Genomic DNA, 11,867 nt, shown 5'->3' with positions numbered 1-11,867 from the left:
ACTATCAAGTGCCGATTGAAGCCAACAAAACTGGTTCTCCTGCTTCACCCTATCAGTTCGGTCCCGTTCGGCCATGACGTCCCGATTGTATGGGAGTCGCCTATCCACGGTTCTTCGTCTGACGTGGTTACTGCACAAGCTGATGTCACAGTATCGACTAGGTTCCGCTCCAGTATAATTTCGCTATGAAAGTGCTATAGATTTTCTATACAAAAATAACCTTCAAATGTGAGGAAAAAAGTTTAGATCAAAAACTATATCTCAAAAAAATTAAAAACTGTATCTAGAATTTGGCTTTCCACAACCGAATTGCTTGCTTCCTTTTGATTTTTAATGTAGAATTTGTATATAAAATGTATAGTATTACTATTTAACTGTTTTCATCGTTCGACGTAGCTTCAAGGTGGCATTGATAGTTAATATACAAAAGTTAAGTCCGAAAAAGCTGCAACAGTTAATGGTCGCATTCACAAAGCTAGTGGCTAAGTAGTCAAGGGATTCTGATTGGCTAAATCTAACTATAAAATTAAATTAAAATTTCCCCTCCGACGTAGTGTAAAAAATTCGGCTACAAAGTAACTGGAGAATGATTTTGACGTTTTAGAATCATATGCTCGGTAAACCACATGAATTCAAAATTAAATAAATCTTTCATTATTTAAATACTTATATAAATCATTAAAATTGTGTCTTAAATTTGATTTTATTGAATTTAAAAACACGAAAGATAAGTTAAAGTTATCAAATCAAAAATGTTTCTTATTTTACATATTTGCATTTGTCAATAATATGACAATTCCAGATTGACTAGCTTTGCAGTGTAGTTTTGCATTCACAAAGTTAGTTGAATTTTGACAACGTAGCCACTAGCTTTGTGAATGCGACCAATGTCACCACTAAGTGCCGCCCCATAAAAATCCACGATGATAGTACTCGTTCTATAAGTTTTATATACAAAGATGTGTTCTTACACATACATAGATCCACTCCAAAACCAGCTGTTTGGCTATCTTGTAGGCAAAACAAAGCGACTACCAAGGTTTGATATCTTTTTCTATATTGATTTTGGTTGTAATGCAAGTATATTGACAAGCAAGTAAAAACAAAGATAAGGCAATAGCTTTTTAAAACCTTTTTGATAACTTTATGGCTTTAAGTGTATCGTTATTTATACAAAGATAATGTGCGAAGAAAAAATGTTCTCTTTTAAGTGTGTAGACGAAACGGCGGCTTTAAAAATCATTCAGTGTCTTTAAACATATATAAAAATCAATCGCTAAAGTCCGTTGAAATCAAATTGTCTCTTTGTCAGCGCGTACATTCGCACATTTCAATCTGCAACTAAAATTCAAATTTACTGGTAAGTTTGCAACAAATTTATGTGAATAAATAAACAACATATCTCATCTCGTTATCAAGTAAACTCTATTTCTTTCATTGACCAAATATAATCAAGGGTTATTTACATTACAAATTTTATGTGGTTACCAATATAATGTTTTCGTACTAATAATAAAATAAAATAAAAGTATTGATTTAAATAAAACATTTATAAAAGTTAAAGGCAAAAAAAGGGTGTTGATTGAACACCCATTGGAATTTGATAGCCGTCTTGCAGTGGTTAAATGTTGTCTCGGCCTAAATTTTTTTGCAGTGCCATCTATGGTTGTGTAGCATCAGTAATTGTGTTTACATAAGATATAATTCGGTTGATTCAATTTTTAAAAAGGGGAAAAATTAAATGTTAACCTTGTAGTGCAATTTCAAAATTTTCATAAACATATCATTATATAATTTGTTCTCATAATGTTTCGCCTTTTCATTTAGTATTTTGTTTATTAGGGTTTTCCCATAGAACTTGTTAATTTTTATACTCAATATAAATGAGTGTTGTAAATATTATTTTTAAATGATTGAATATTAAAATGACGTAGGTAGGTATTTAATTTAAAAGATAATATTTGCTTAACGAAATGAACATTTGAAAATATGTGAATACGATTGAAGGCATTTGATAAACACATTTTTGATCCAATCAGAAAACAAACTTAATTAAAATACCTACATATTATATGAAAGCTAAGTTCTAAGCATGTAAAGTACACTGCTGGTCAGAAGGTTAGAAGCAGGCATTCTCGAGAACTGAAATAGATATTTCTCCCATTACATGATGGATAAAAAAAAACAACTATGGTTGACTATTTTGTTAACAGCAAAATATAAAATTTGATTTAGCTTGAGGAACAATTGTTAAATGAGTCAAAAACATGCGAATATAAGTGGAGTCAATCGGGCAATCAACGTTGTTTTGTGAAGCGTATACATTTTTTTTTTTCGAAAGAAACGGTACAATTTATAAATAATTGTTCTTGATTGAGTTTTAACAGAAATGGGCAACTAAAAATGTTTGACAGTGGAGGAAGGGGCAAGAATATACTCGTAGGTTTATGTCTCTAAAGGTCTTCAATGCTTTGCTTTGCTATAGCCCGAACAAAAAATCGAAGTGAACGTTGTGTTAGTAATTACTTGAAAAACCATCACCTTACTCGAAAAATTATAAAAAAACACTTCATATGCCTTAAGACTTCGAGAAACTATAAGTATCCTTAAAATAGCGTCGCATTCAGCTTTATCGGCATCTAAAACTAGGGAGATAGCTTATGTTCAGGCCAGCTTATTCACTGTTAAATGCAGGATTCGCCATGTTTAACACTTAAATCACCTAAAGCTTAAGAAAAACTACCACTTAATGACGCAAGGAAGAAGTAACGCTTGTGTTTCGTGAAAGATCACATGATCTAATATGTGCAAAGTGGAATGTCTGCAAATGATTGGTGGAAGCTTATTTTTTTCTGACGAAAAAAATTAACCTAGATTCGCCAAATGATTTTTAAACTGTCACTAAGCAAAGAAGTTATCGTCTGGGCCTAATTTTATTGTATGGCTCTATAGACTTGGTAGTCTAAGATACCAAATTACTAGGAAAACATACAAAACCTTGCTGGAATGAGTATTCTCCAATATTAGCTAACGTATTGGACCAATTCCATTTATTTTTCAGCAGGAAAACGATTCCATACACACAGCCCAAGAGATAAAATCTTGTATTGCGAACTAAAATTTCCACTTGCTGCCTTGGCCACCACATTCCTAGGACCCTAACATAATTGAAAATGTATTGGGCTAGCTAACACGTAAGGTACAAGAGGGAGGGAAGCAATACGATGACAAGGAAGCGCTAATTCATGGAATGAAATTGGCCTGGAGTGAGATTTCTCTGGTCTACTTGGATCTCTTTATAAATCCTTAAAAGATAGAATTTTTGATATTATGAAAGCTTAAAGACATAAAATACAAATATTTACTTGCATTTTATTTTCATTTATTTGATTTGCTCCTATTATAATGACCTTATTTATTTTCGCATATTCCTGACTCAATTAAAAATTTGCCATGAAAGTTCCGTAAACTAAATCTCTCTTAAAGCCTAGTACGCTGCTGATGCGAAACCATACAAAAATGACACGACGAAAAACATCGCTGTGCTTTTCGTTTTTCAGTACGCTGCTGAACGACGAAATGTGTCATTTTAGTGGATTTCTGGACTAGATTTCTTAGTACAATTCTCCACTCTTTTCGTTTTATTTTTTTTATTGCAAGGCTCCTATGCAGTTTGGCAAGTTCCACTGAATGTTAAACTGGTCTGCAATTTCTACAAACTGCAAAGCATTCAAATTCGGTATGTAACCAGCCAAGACCTCGCATAGAGCAATGCAAACGACATCCAAAATCTTACCAAAATGTTGCTTGCTAATTCGGTAGACTTATGAGACATGCCATGCCTTAAAATACAACCACTTTCTAGATATCTAGAAGAAAATTATTAGTATGACTTTATTGTGTAGTTATAATTAAAAGAAATTATTTACTCAATAACATCTGCAGATTGTCTCTAATGGAGTTATTTCATCTTCTGGTCTTGTATTTCGCACCGCACGCAGCTTTGGTTCAACCAATTAGAATAGTTCTCGAAATATATTTGGTGGCATATGGAAATTTTCGTTTGCTTCCATGTCATTAAACTATAAATTATAATAGGTTCTTGTTTTAAAGTTATTTTCAAAAATTATAAAAACTTACATCTGTAGCAAAACGACCTTCTATCTGCCTGTTCTGCAGATATGGGCTAACACGGAAGTTTTTCTTTCTTTTCGTTATCATCGATAAAAAAACAGATGCAGAGGTGATTATTGTTATTAACATTAAATCGTCTTCGTCTTAATTATTATTTTGAAAATTCATTTAAATAATTTAATAGATGCGAACTAAAATACATTTTTTTACTTTTGTTTACAGCAGCAATTGTTTTTGACAGCTGACAGAACTCTCCACAAACATTTTTCCGCTTTGGTTTTCGTTTTCATTTTGCTCTGTACTTGGAGACCGCCGAAAAAATTCATTTCACTTCAGTTGCGTACTAGGCTTTACCCAAATTTTATTACCTTCCCATAGGAAGTTATTGTAATGGGAACGATTTGTCAAATTGAAAATTTTGACATTTCTCGACGTTTCAAGGTCCCTAGAGTCGAAATAAAAGATTGTTTAGAAAGATGTCTGTGCGTGCGTGTGTTCGTAAGTCCGTACGTCCGTACGTTCACGACGTTTTTTTCGTCGTCCATAGCTCAAGAACCAGAAGAAATATCGATTTCAAATAAATTTTGTTATACAGATAATAAGGCAGAAAGATGCAGAAAGGGCTCTCAAGAAAATTGCGTGGGTGGTTTTTTTACCATAGCAGTTTAAAAAAAAGGTGAAAATTTTGGTTAACCCTAAATATCTTACGAACCAAAAACGCTAGAGACTTGAACTAAATTTTATATAATATATTGTAACGTGATACAAAACAGGTATATTTTTTGAAAAAAAATAAATATAACGGTTTTTTTATAAATCAAAAAAACTAAAAAAAAATTGTAACCTCCAAAATTTGAAGACTGAAATATGATTTCATCTCTAAAACAAATTTGTGCAACGACGAATAATGTTTTTGACATCTGATAAAATTTTGAGAAAAATCTAATTGACAGTTTTTTTACAAAAAATAAAAACCTAAAAAAGAATGTATAAAAGTTGGTAAAAATTGATTTTCGACTCAAATATCTTTTCAAAACTCTGAGATATTGGTTTTAATTTACTTTTATCTTTCAAAAAATCTTGTTTTGAACATTCAGTCAAATTTTGAAAAAATTCGAATTGACAGTTTTTTTACAAAAAAATAAAAACCGAAAAAAAATTAACAAAAGTTGGTAAAAAATTATTTTCGACTCAAATATCTTTTTAAAACTTTGAGATAATAGCATTTTTCTTATAAGAAATATTGTTTTCAACAGTAGGACAAATTTTGAGAAAAATCGAATTTACAGTTTTTTTTACAAAAAAAATAAAAACCTAAAAAAAAATGTATAAAAGTTGGTAAAAATTGATTTTCGACTAAAATATCTTTTCAAAAATTTTAAATATTGGCTTCAAACTAATTTTATCTTATAAGAAATATTGTTTTCAACATTTGGTAAAATTTTTAAAAAATTGGAATTGACAGTTTTTTTACAAAAAATAAAACTCTAAAAAAACAATACTAAAACTTGGTAAAAATTTACTTTCGGCTCAAATAGCTTTTCAAGAATTAAAACTATTGGCTTCAAACTTATTTTATTTTACAGAAAATATTGTTTTCAATATTCAGTAATTTTTATATAAAAATCCAACAGTCCGTTTTTTCATAAAAAAATAAAATCTACAAAAATAGTACGCAAGTTTGGTTAAAATTGATACGAGTACATATAGACAAACTTTTAAGCAAGACAAATCGACCGACGGTATGGGAAGTTATCAGTGTGGGTCGCATCCCAGCCTCTTTTTATTTTTTGTTTATTTGAAACGAATGAATATTTCCTTTAATTATTATTTTTCTTAATAAAGCTTTTGCGACCCCTCTTGTCTCGATAGTTAGGGAGATTTTCTTGACTAACTTCCTAGTCAACTTTCAATAAAGTTGCCTTAATTTGGTAACAATTTCTTGGAAGCTGGCCAATCGAATACTAGAAACTTGCTTTACTTTGAAAAAGTCTCTTATGTCGGCTAAACCTGCCCATTGATCGTACTTATGTAATAACAATTCAATCACAACTTGCAATGAAACCTGAATTCAAAACTACAAAACCGTTATGATTAAAATGAAATCCTTTTAACTTTCGCAATGTTATCCTATTGGTACTTTTTCACAGTTCCAAGAGATGGCGAAAGTAACTTTTGAACTTTCAAAGCTATTATGCTTTCTCTATATATCAACAGCGACTCTTCTCTCAGGTAAACACTTTCCCAGAAAAGGGCGTATGCCACCCACTTTCGAATCTCCCAAAAAGTTATAAATAATGCTTTTCACACAAAAATAACAAATCCGAGTCAATAAAGAATAACTTATGAGAAAAGCAATTCAATTGAAATTGATAAAAACTCAATAAAATTTGTTGTCAGCGAATTTTAACTGCATTTCAAGCCTTTTACAAAGGCAAATAAAACATATTTTAAATGATTACATGAATTTTTTGTTTTTCCTTCAAGGACCATGAATCATGCATAAGTCCTTATGCATGGTGAAATGAGTTATTCCCTAAAAATTCAAGGATGAGACAAATTCCCTAAATGCAAGGTGTAATACTTAAATGTTCTCTTTTATTTTTCTGGTGAGAAAAAGCTCAAATGAAAACATTTTACGCATTACTACGCCTGCTTTTTGTCTCATAGGAAATGTTTCTTACAAGTTCCAATTACATCTCTACCACCTACAACTCAAAGCTACATTCCAATCAACAAGTTCTTAAAATATATATACATTATGTAGACCAAATTTACCACAGTGTGGGGATTTAAGTTGATGCATTGCAATGCAGATACATTACGAAAAACAAAAATTCTTCGAATTACCCGAAAAAAGAGAAGAACTTTTGGATTTTTTCACCAAAATTTTGTTCAACTCATTCAAGTATTCAACCCTGAAAGCAACAATCTAAATGAATAAATTGACAGTCTATTCAGGGTTGGCTTTAGAATCATTCCTTCGTCAGCAGATAAAAAATCGATTTCTTGTGCTACCTTAAAATAATAACATTGTGTGCAAAAGTTAAAAACTGTTCCTTCCAACAAAAAAGGTGATTATAGTGTTTTTTTTTTGGTTTTCTTTTAAATAATTTAAATGTTTTTTTTCAATGAAATATCTTGAGTTTCCAATGAAAGCTTAATTCATTTTTCAAGGACCATTTTATCCTTGTCAAGGTTTCTCAGGGTTTCATTTTCTTCACAGATGAAATTCCAAAATTGTTTCTTGGGGTTTGATTATGTATAAACAAAATATAAAAACGAACGTTCATATTTTGTCTTAAGGAAAATTTTGAAAAATTTCCAAGTATTTTGATTTAAAAAATAAAAGTTAATATAAGCGTCTGCAGTATCCTAGGCTAGGGGTAGGTATATATTATTTAAAAATAAAATAAAACTTCAAGGAGGTATTCACAAACAAAATTGATTGAATTATACATTAATAAATAGGTAGGTATCTAAATAAATGTTAATCATAAAATTGTTTTTGAAAGTAAAATGCACAAAATATCTTGACTACGTACTCAGTTGTAATTTATTTTATTATTAAATACAAAATAAACCAAAGATATTTTTTAAACAAATAATTAACACAATATATAGTTTCCCCGTACTCATTCTTTTGATTTTGGTTCAAATGTCTGTGCTAAGAGTCCCTAAAATTGTCATTTTTTAGTGGTTTTTGGAAAAAATATATGTATCCTAGTTTACACACTTTTCAATTAAATTAATAATGTAATATATAAAGGAAGATTCCATCAGCAAGCAAACACTTTAGCAGGTAAGTTTTTGAATTCGAAATTTGATTGGCCTATCTATAAATCTGATTACTTTGTACTTTACATTTATGATGGAATGTTTACTAATTAAATTAAGGTCTATTTTCTATTATTGACATCTTGTTGGGAGTTATTTTAATCAGTGGGATGTATTGAATAGAAAATGTTGTCTTTTCACGACAGACGTTTCAAAGTAGGGCTGTGGCTTGTAGCTGGAAGTGGCCCGGGCAAAACAGAATCAGGACCCATATACTTTCTAATTACTTCCCGAATGTTTGTAAAATTAATTTGAAATAAAAAAAAAGATTTTCCGGAGATGTAGAAGTTACGTTCAGAATATATTTTGCTATCCATACCTCAAAAACTATTAGCGGTAATTTACTAAGCTTGCATAAGAACCTAATCTTAAACGATTTTACATTTTACTATTACGTAACATTTTACTTAAGTTGTAATGACAAAATTACTATTTAAATCTTTCGAATTTTTGGTAAATCCATAACTTCCGAGTTTCTGACCTATGTAAGCAATTAATCACCCCTATCATAGAGTCCCTCGTAGCGAGTTGCCGAAAATTTGGTTACGCTACGAATACGAATACATTTACATCATAAGCCCCGAACGAAATCAAAAAAGCATTGCCCCACAGAAATACTAATTTCGGAGTGTCAAAATCAGCTGAGAATTGAATTAAAATATAAAAAAGTTTAGATTGATTTATTCAATTTACTTTTCTCCAGCTAGAGGTGTCCTTAAAAGGTGGGCCTAGGCTATTTAACTCTGTTTTTACTGCTTCCCAAAGGGAATTCACTTAATCCTTACGGATTTTCGAAAGTCCTTGGGCAATTTAGGTTTTTCTTCAAGCATTTCATGAAGCCTTTGGAAGTGAATTTTATTTGTGATAACTTTATTTGCCCTTAAAAAATAAATAAAAAATATAGGTAAACACTTTGACATTAAAACAACAGTAAAACTTACATGATTCTTTTTCATATATTTTAAATTTATTTAATTTATCTTCGCAAGGTGAATATTAACTCAAAAAAACAGAAAAAAAATTGTCACCTCAAAAATTTTAAGACTAAAATATGATTTCATCTTCAAAAAATGTTGTGCAACGAAGAAAAATGTTTTTATAAAAAATAAAACCTATAAAAAAAAAACATTACTCAAAGTTGGTAAAAACTAAATTTTGACTCAAATATCTTTTCAAAGCTTTGCGATAATAGCTTCTTACTAATATTAACTTATAAAAAATATTGTTTTAAACATTAAGTAAAATTTTGAGAAAATTGTTTTTTTACAAGAAATTCAAAACCGAAAAAAAATGTATAAAAGGTGGTAAAAATCGATTTTCGACTCAAATATCTTTTCCAAACTTTGAGATATTGGCTTTAAACTTATTTTATCTTCCAAGAAATATTGTTTTCAACATTTAGATAAATTTTGAAAAAAATCTGATTGACAGTTTTCTTATAAACAATAAAAACCAAAAAAAAAAACATTACTCAAAGTTGGTAAAAACTGATTTACGACACAAATATCTTTTTAAAACTTTGAGATATTGGCTTCAAACATTTTTTATCTTATATAAAATATTGTTTTCAACATTCTGAAAAATGTTGAGAAAAATCAAATTGACAGTGTTTCTTACAAAAAATTAAAAATCTAAAAAAAAATTAACTAAAGTTGGTAAAAATTGATTTTCGACTCAAATATCCTTTAAAAAATTTGAGATTATGGCTTCCAACTAATTTTAACTTATAAGAAATATTATTTTCGACATTAGAATAAAATTTTTAAGCAAAATCGAATTGACAGTTTTTTCACAAAAAATAAAAACCTAAAATAAAAAACAATACTAAAACATGGTAAAAATTTACTTTCGACTCAAAGAGCTTTTTAAAAATTAAAAATATTGTCTTCAAACTTTCACAGAAAATATTGCTTTCGATATTCATTATTTTTTTTTTTATAAAAATCCAAAAAATATTACGCAAATTTGGTAAAATTTGATGTTCGGTTCTTTATATCTCTCAAATTAATTTCATTCATCCAACTTGTGAAAATTTAAGAAATGCTACTAAAATTGGTAAACATTTGATTTCGACTAAAAATCTATTTAACAAAACTAGATTTTCAAACTAAACTATTTCTTTATATGAAAAATATTTTTGGTCATTTTAAAATTTTTAAAAATAATTTAACTGACAACTTCTTTAACCCACCACGAACCCCAACAAACTTTTAAGCAAGACAAATCGATAGACGAGATGGGAAGTTATCAGTGTGGGTCGCATCACAGCCTCTTTTTTTTCGTTTTCAATTGAACTCCGATCAAAATAACTGTTCGTAGACAAAACTGCCAAACTTCCTATTCATTCGGGGCTGGTGATACCACTTTTCACGAACTCCGAATTACGTAGTAAATTTTTTTAGTACGACGGGAGTAATGATACTTTTTTTTCTAATACTACGAATCTATTACGACAGGGCCTGTGATAAGGCTGAATATTTAGATTCATTCTTGAGATTTAAGTTTGTTTGGTTTGTTTTTTACGAAATGTCATATCCTCTTCTTTAATAAATATAAATAAGCATTTTACAAGTTAATAATATCATTCACGCAACTTGGTAAGTTTACAACTTGTGTAAAATGATAAATTTAAACAAAAGTTTAATCAGGTGTTGGTTAAACATTTCTTTGCACGCATACAAATAATTTCGTTGTTCATAAAATCGTACAAAATTTTAAATAGTTTACATTCAAAGATTCCAAAAATAAGCAAAAAAAAATAATTAATAATTTAATTCTAAGAAAATATCGTTTTTAATCATTAACTCAATTAAGAACTGTACGGAACAAATGATGGTTTGTGTATTTTCATTAATAAACGTAAAATTCTTGTAAATAAAAGTCAAAATGACGTTTGGTTAAGTCTAGCAGAACAATTTGGGATAATTGTGTCCATCACAATCCTTGGAGAATTTTAACCAACAGTTCATTTACCAAATGGTAGGCTTATCCAGGTTCTTACATCACTTTTTTATAATTAACAGACTCAAGGGGTTATTACTTAGAACCTTTTCAATGTTTAAATTTAAATACGATGAAATCTTTTGGGAAATAGGGAATGATTTAAAAAAAGATACCGGTTCACATTGGTCTTAAAGTTCTGAATACCAAAATTTAAGCGGAAAACAGGGTTGGGAAAAGAATTCAACATTCTAGATGTGCGGTTTAAAAAAGAATATGTCAAGATTAAAATGATGAACATTCCTAGAAGCATTACGGTTATTTGTTTAAGGGGTAGAATGCAATTGGTTCATTTGACAAAATGTTGGTTGTTTTTAAAAATGTGTGAATACAAGTATTATTATATTCACGTGGATCGTATACTCGATTCACCCGTTCGATTCCCTTTCACACTGCCTTTCCATCCTTCTTTCCATCGGGTGAACTGCATTATCCTAACCACTACATTTACGTAAACAGCTGTTCATGTGACAATCTTGAGAATGTTTGATAAATTGTTTTGATTTATACAAAAATTATGTTTAATCAATCCGCCTAAACAGAATAATTTGTGTAATTTTTGGAAATGCACATCTGGCAGTATTGGACTTTTTATTCCAATTGCAAGCAGAGGAATAAGAGAATCCTCACACACAGAGCTTCGGAAAAATGTTAAAAAGTGTTGTTCTTCCCCTAAAAATGTTAATAATCTTTTATTTAATAATGTTAATAATCTTTTATTTATAAAACAAATATTCTAAATTTAACAATAAATTAGACATCAAATGAAAAATCCGTTGCATTTCATATGCGGATCTGAATTGTATAGAATAAATGCTTTCACGTGAATAGAATAATACCGCGCAGTATTACCGACGTTACGGACATACACAGATTTACTTCGAATGAATAGCAGA

General features: G+C 29.6%; 1 protein-coding gene across 3 annotated transcripts in view; it reads left to right on the top strand.

Annotated features, from left to right (window-relative positions):
- Positions 1-1,235: 1,235 nt before the first annotated feature.
- Positions 1,236-11,867, top strand: part of LOC129941840 (calbindin-32) — a 54,023-nt gene continuing 43,391 nt past the window's right edge. The window contains exon 1 of one of the 3 annotated variants that reach the window (XM_056050591.1): positions 1,236-1,360. The gene's annotated coding sequence lies outside the window, so the exon portion shown is untranslated. Of the gene's footprint in view, positions 1,361-6,921; positions 7,209-11,867 lie in introns of those variants that run through there. The other 2 variants (XM_056050590.1, XM_056050592.1) reach the window with 2 other exon arrangements.

The sequence above is a fragment of the Eupeodes corollae genome, chromosome 1 (genome assembly GCF_945859685.1).
Source record: "Eupeodes corollae chromosome 1, idEupCoro1.1, whole genome shotgun sequence".
NCBI lineage: Eukaryota > Metazoa > Arthropoda > Insecta > Diptera > Syrphidae > Eupeodes > Eupeodes corollae.
This window is presented reverse-complemented; position numbering and strand designations above follow the sequence as displayed.